Raw genomic sequence first — 6,649 nt, forward strand, 5'->3', positions numbered from 1 at the left:
TTCGCCGAGGATGTTGCGGGTTTCTGCCATATAAAAATAAATTGTGTATAGTCGTTATATGGAAGCAAATGAGACAAATAAAATTCTAAAAAATCAACGGCAATCTTTAGCGACTTGAAACTTGCACATTATTGTACTAAAATTGAATGCGCTATAAAACTGTGTACTCAAAAAAATTCTAGAGCTTCTGAGAAAAAAGTTTGAAATTTAAGGGAAAGTTTGTTGCGCTTTTTTGCGGTCTTTTAAAAAGTTTAAAACATGGGTTTATATGGGTTTTGTTAGAGAATGAACTGTATTTTAATTGAAAATTCTTAAAAACAAATAACTAAACATAAGTGGCAAACAATATCGCTTTGAAAGGGGGGTGCTATAGATATGTCCAATACTGTATATACATATTTACATGTGCACATATGTACATATGTAAATACTTTTCCGAAACGCACTTCCTCTCACACTTTTGCTCATTTGCAACACAAATGCATACATACTCCTGTACATACTATGTACATATTTGTAGCTGATAATTTTCTACATTTTTGCTTAGACTTGCAATTTGCTGGCGTTTTGGTTTTATTAAATTTTTTTTTGTGTTAATTCCTACATTTGTTTGCACATCTGGGCGTAGACATTGCTTGAGCAATTGCTCAATGTTTACAGATTATTATCATACATGCATGCAATTTGCAGTTTGCGAAACTGTTTTCTTTTTTAATTTTTCTTATGTTATATTATTCTTCACTTGATATTCATTCACTCATTTACTCTGTGTGCATATTTAATTTCCCTTGCTTGCATTTTTTTCTTTTACGAAAATTATTGACTACCCTTCATCAGACTTCACTTCAGCAAAACAGAAGAAATGCATACAAATTTACTCAAAATGCGAAATGCTTTTGCCGCACACAGCTCTTTTGTAGTAAATAAGTGTAAATAAAGGTTGCTTGATGCTCGTACGCGCTTGGATAGTGCGGCGTTTAACGCGTTAATTGCTGCGTAATGAGGACAGCAGGTCGGGTCCTGCCCACTCCACTCCACTCCACTGCCGGTAAAAAATCTATGCTTTTTGAGGGAAATTGTGTGCCTCCATTTGTTTGCTTAGCAATTTCTTTTCGCTCAAGCATTTTATGGCAAAATTGCAATGTAAATAGATTTATAGCTAGTGAAATGACAAGCACACTAGGGCTATTCGCGATTCGGTGCATAATAGCTGACAAATATATGCAATTGCAGAAATATGCCATGGATTGTGAGCGACCTTTATTAAACTGTCATGGCAAAGCTTTTGCAAAACAATTTTTGTGCATCAGCTTTGGTTTTGTTTATGAATGCAATGCATCGCATTTTTATGCTATGGATTTTCGGTATTGCAAATTTGCCAAGCCATGACAAATGCAAATGCGTGTATTTTGTTTGTGTATTGCAAATAATTTGTAATACAAATTTGCAATGCAATGATGCTAGGCCATTTGCACCAGATCGCGAATAGCCCTACTATGTTTTGTACATACATATGTATTTGCAAATGTAACATAAACACTTATCTTGTTTGTTTCTAACTTAAATGCTTTTTGCCATTTTTTCTGTGGATCGTTAAAATTCGTTTTACTTCTTAACGGCTATGCGCGCTGGACTAGCGTTGGCTATTTGCTTATGTAATTATTTTATTTAATTACTTAATTTGGTTTTAGACATAGGACAAAACAATATGCAAAAAGTGAAAAAGTGATCACTGCAGACATTAATTACAGTTTTTAAGCCGTGCGTTGTGTAGTCGGTAGCTGCGAATTAAACACAAAGAAAACCTTGATCATTGTACTGTGTCTTTATTTACTTAATTTTTGTATCATTAATATTATTTAGCTAAAAGAAGAGTTTCTAGAGGTTCATACATACCAACACACCGTAGAAACCAGACTCGATTCTAACTCGGACAAACACTTGAAGAGTTCTATATTTCTGGGCATCCCTTGCTGGGATTCTCTAATGGAGTAGGCATCTAAACCTTGAGGTTAACAGTGACAGTGCGGTGTTGTTTATAATTTTTGATCGAGAATGAGTTCAGCTTAACAAAAAAAAATTCCAAACAATCCCACTCTGTAACTGTCAAAATGTACAAACCTGTAGGGTTATTTAAAGTGACTTTGTCCAACCTCCAGCTGTTCGCATAGAACAGCGAACGACACCTCCTTTCTACGGCTGCAACTCACTGGCTTCGGAGTGTGCTCGCTGCTCCATTTTCGTCACTGCTGTTTACATTTTTGCAGAAATTGCCTTGGACATTTTCGTATTCTTAAACTTGCAGATTCCTATTGCTTCCCTTTATTTTACAATATCACATCGACGTCTAACTTAGTCCTGACTATGAGATTATAAGACGTCAGAGAGCTCCTTATCAATCAATACCACATTGATCGTGAAAGCTTTAAATCTCATTCGTCTAAAGCTGTTATATTACACTACGCTTTAATTAATTTTTATGTCTTTAACATAACTAATTCCTTTCTTTTCTTTGCAGATATTAAATTTACGGGCATTTCCATTTCATAAAACATAAAAAATAGTATTAGCATCATACTATAGAAAATTCATAAACAATTTTTAATCGGTAAGTTTCGATAATTAATTTAAGTGTTTTGCGTTTGTGATTGAGTGCATGAAATACCGCTTTAATACCATCTACAGATGATAGTTTTTTTTTTTTTTGAGTTTATTGAATATCTACAAATATTTGTGCTTATAAGTTAGTATGTATGTATAATATGCAACTATGATTGATGTGTCCAACCCACCGCACAACACTCACAACCATTTATTTATTTGGATTCCATTGCCTGTCCACTTTGCGAAGGTCTTCCGTTCATCAACAACTGTCATAACCTGATCCACGTAAATGACCAACACGAGTGCACTTACGGTACATACATACATACATACTACATACGTGTTTATTTCCATGCATCCAACCACATTGCACACATGTATAACACCACTTTCCGGTCACTTAAACCTAATTGTGTCTAAAAGTGCGGCTGAAGGTCTTGAGACTCATCAACTTGAAGTAGTAGAAAAAAATATATGTATGATTTTCTATCTGAGATGACACCAGCCACACCCGCTGTTCGCTCGTTCGAATTAAAAGCAGCTCTCAACAAACATTTTATGTGAACTACTCGGCGACGAGTGACGACACAATTTTTTTTTTCGTTTGTTCGTTTGTTCGTCGTCCGGCTTTTGTGTTTGTGTTTGTTTTTTTTTCTGTTTTTTTTCCTAGACAGCGCAAAATTTACGAACCTCCTACTTTTGAGTAGAAAACTACGAAATATTGTGTATAATAATTAAATAAATAATAATTATAAAATTGTACTTTGTTATGTAGTGTTAAATTTTTTTGTTAAAAAGTCAAAAGTATAATTATTTTAAGAAAACGTTGTTATTATTTTTCATTATATGAATATAATTTCAAGAGTTTTTGGCTGAAGTTTACTTTAAAAGTCTTTAGCACAAGTTAGCTTGACTTAATTTTGCCAAATGGGGGCTTTAGGATGCGGTAGAAATTTTAAATAATTTTAAATATCTTCCTCCCGCAAGATACAAAACGTAGTGTAAAACGCTGACATCACACTGAAAAAATTTAAATCGAAACAGCGGATATAACAATCACAAATATTTACTGGATGTATCCTTTTACTTTTGGTTTTGTTTTTTAACACTAAAAATAATTTACGTGACACAGAAAATCCGAGGTGTTTTTTGAGGTTAGAAAAAAATCCAGACGTGATGGAGCAAAACGGACTTCAGATTCGTGTTCAGCGACCCCAAAAACATATAACAGATTAGGTTTGGTCAAAGGAACCTTTCACCGATTTTTTTTGTGGACCTGTGTAATAAACGCGAAAAATAGAACTAAAAAAGTAAATAAGGAAACTAAAAAAGAATAAAATAAATATATAAGATTACTAAAAAATAAGTATGAAAACTAAAAAAATAAGTACATATCTATGAAGAACTAAAAAATAAGTATGAAAAACCAAAAAAATAAATACATGTTAAATAACACAAGTTAAAAAAAAATAAAATTAAATAAATGATAAAATAAAAATCAGTTAAAAATAAATAAATAAGTAAATGAAGAATAAAAGTAAATAAATATGATAAAAAATAAAATATTAAATAAAACGAAAACATGAATAAAAAGACAATACAAATAAAAAATAAGACAAAATAAAATACTTATAAACATCTAATACTAAATTGAAAATAAAATAGGAGCAATAACTAAAAATTAAATGCAAATTTAATTAATAGTATGTATTAAAAAATTTAGTTCAAAATAAATAAAAAAAAACTAGATAAAAAATAAAAAAAGTCTTAAAAATTTAAATTGAAAATAGAATTAAAAAGTACTCAAAATACTTGTTCTTCATACGACTTCAATAAGATTTTAAAAATAATTGTTCAAAAGAAAGGCTACTATATATAAACGTACATTAGACCGGACCGTATTTTTGCAAGGCAATTTCGAAAAAAAAGAATTGACACCATCCCACCTTTGTACATTATTCGGCGACACCTACATTCGTCTGTACAATATTTTTTAAATAGTTCTACTGAAATAATCAAAAAACTCTCTTAGCAAAAATTTAAAGATTTTCGGAGAACTTTCATTTACTGATATTGGAGTGGAACCTTAGGGTGATAAGAACTGAGTTCTGGTGGGGTTTTTAGGGTCAATGAATTTTGGAATAAAAAGTTTTATTCTCGTGAAAAAACGATATATCATACTTTAAGATCCGACTGTGAATGACGAAGATATGACGAAAAATGTTGCTACGTTCGACAAAAAAACTTGTCTGGCAAAAATACTAATATACATATGTACATTATCTATATACATGATTTTGCAACAATATGTATGCATGTATTTGCAGCTTTCGTCACGTTAAACCCAAAAAAAAAAATAGATTTTAGAATATTAAAGCTGGGGAACGATTACCAAAAGCAGCACACGCTCTTCAGTCACACATCACGTCATGCGCAACCAACCAAATGTAGAAAGCAAAAAGCGAAAATTTCTAATAAAAATTAAACTTCAAGTGCAAGTAAACTTTTACGTTAACACACTTTTAACGAAACCTTTAAAATAATGTTGGTAGTAAGAAAGAAGACGGCGATGAAGTCACGGCCAGCAAAATAACGCAAAAAAAATTTATAAAATTAATTATAAAAATGCACGTATGTACATAAGTATGTTTATATATACGTAGTACAAACGCAGAAATAAACCACCACCACCACCTTCGGTATCGCCAACGTCATCGTCATCACCAACGCCATAGCCGTGGCCCGGCCGCAATTGGGAGCGCTTCGCGCGAGTTTGGAAAGAGTTCATTTACCTTCGTTGTTCAGCATTTGCTACTCGGCTGGCTCTGAAGTGCTTTGGAGTTGAAGTACTTATTTTTGGTTGCCAATTTTTGTTTTTATGTGTTTTGATTGGTTTTTGGAGCTTTGCCCGTTATGGGGTGATGAGCAAGAATTAAGTTGTGCGAAGGTGGATTAGAAGAGGAGAAATTAAATATGATTTAAGTTTGACTGCGATCGTGATTCACGAAGACAAGGTATGTGGGTTCTTATTATTTGGCTCTTTTAGAGTTCTCTTCAATTCCTTAGGAGGAGAAATTTTGCATCACTTTATTACAGTTAGTCACTTGACTGCCATCAAAATTAAATTAACGTTTGAGGTCTCGGTCGCAAGCCAACGTTGTAAGTGCAAAAGTATCATGGCCAAAGCGCTCTACATACCAAAAAAAAAAATTAACCTACATGAATGTGCAGCCATTTACGTAGTGCATACTTATGTACGCACATACATATGCAATTCATGTCGACTAACGAGTTTGTTCATATGAATATCTTTACTCGTGGAAACATGATATCACTATGGTGGCCTTGCTGAGTGAGTGAATGACCAAAAAGAATATGATATGTATTATGCATTTAATTTAAAGTTAGAAGTCCAAATATGTAGACTTATTTGACGCCATTTTTTTTTTTTTTCCATCAGCTACTTGTAAAGAAAGAATTCGAATGAATGAATGTTAGGGTCGCTGAAGCTTAATTCAATTAAGGTGACATAATAAAGTGATGACAATATTGTGCGACAGCCGCAGCGGACTTGATAAAAGAACGCGAATGGAGGTTAGATTGTTAGAATTGCAATGTTTTGAATAGAAAGTATAAAAATAAATGCCTCAGTAATGAGTTCAATCCGCAAAAATAAATGCAAATAAAGTACAGGAAATGTGGACCAATAAAATAAAACATTTAAAAATATAAAGAAATATATATATTAAAATATAAAGGAATATAAAACACCTAAACTTTTGTAGTAATTCCTGATTGGCTTATGGGTCATAATTAATTTAGTTCTTTACAGTAAAATTTCAATAAACTTTGTTGCATTGTATAGTATAACATTCAGAATATTAATAATTTCGAATACCAAAACGATTAATTTATTTAACAATGAAAACGCAACCGCATAAGAACAAAAGAAGTGGTCAAAACGAACGAGAAGTGTTTAACAAATACTAATTCGCCTTTGACAACAATTTGCTGGTTGCTTAGCTTCCTATTCACTTTATCTCAC

At 32.3% G+C, this 6,649-nt stretch overlaps 1 protein-coding gene and 1 long non-coding RNA gene across 5 annotated transcripts in view; one reads left to right on the forward strand and one right to left on the reverse strand.

Annotated features, from left to right (window-relative positions):
• Positions 1–2,608, forward strand: part of LOC108364702 (uncharacterized) — a 25,187-nt gene extending 22,579 nt beyond the window's left edge. For all 3 annotated transcript variants that reach the window (XR_001847799.1, XR_001847797.1, XR_001847798.1), the window contains exon 3: positions 2,519–2,608. This is a non-coding gene — a long non-coding RNA (uncharacterized LOC108364702). The remainder of the gene's footprint in view (positions 1–2,518) is intronic.
• The window catches only part of LOC108364697 (putative helicase MOV-10), a 66,124-nt gene that overhangs the window by 58,817 nt on the left and 658 nt on the right, over positions 1–6,649 (reverse strand). The gene's annotated exons all lie outside the window — the stretch shown is intronic.

Source organism: Rhagoletis zephyria, unplaced genomic scaffold, assembly GCF_001687245.7.
Source record: "Rhagoletis zephyria isolate East Lansing unplaced genomic scaffold, Rhagoletis_zephyria_1.1 Rzeph_scaffold_01642, whole genome shotgun sequence".
Taxonomy (NCBI): Eukaryota; Metazoa; Arthropoda; class Insecta; order Diptera; family Tephritidae; genus Rhagoletis; species Rhagoletis zephyria.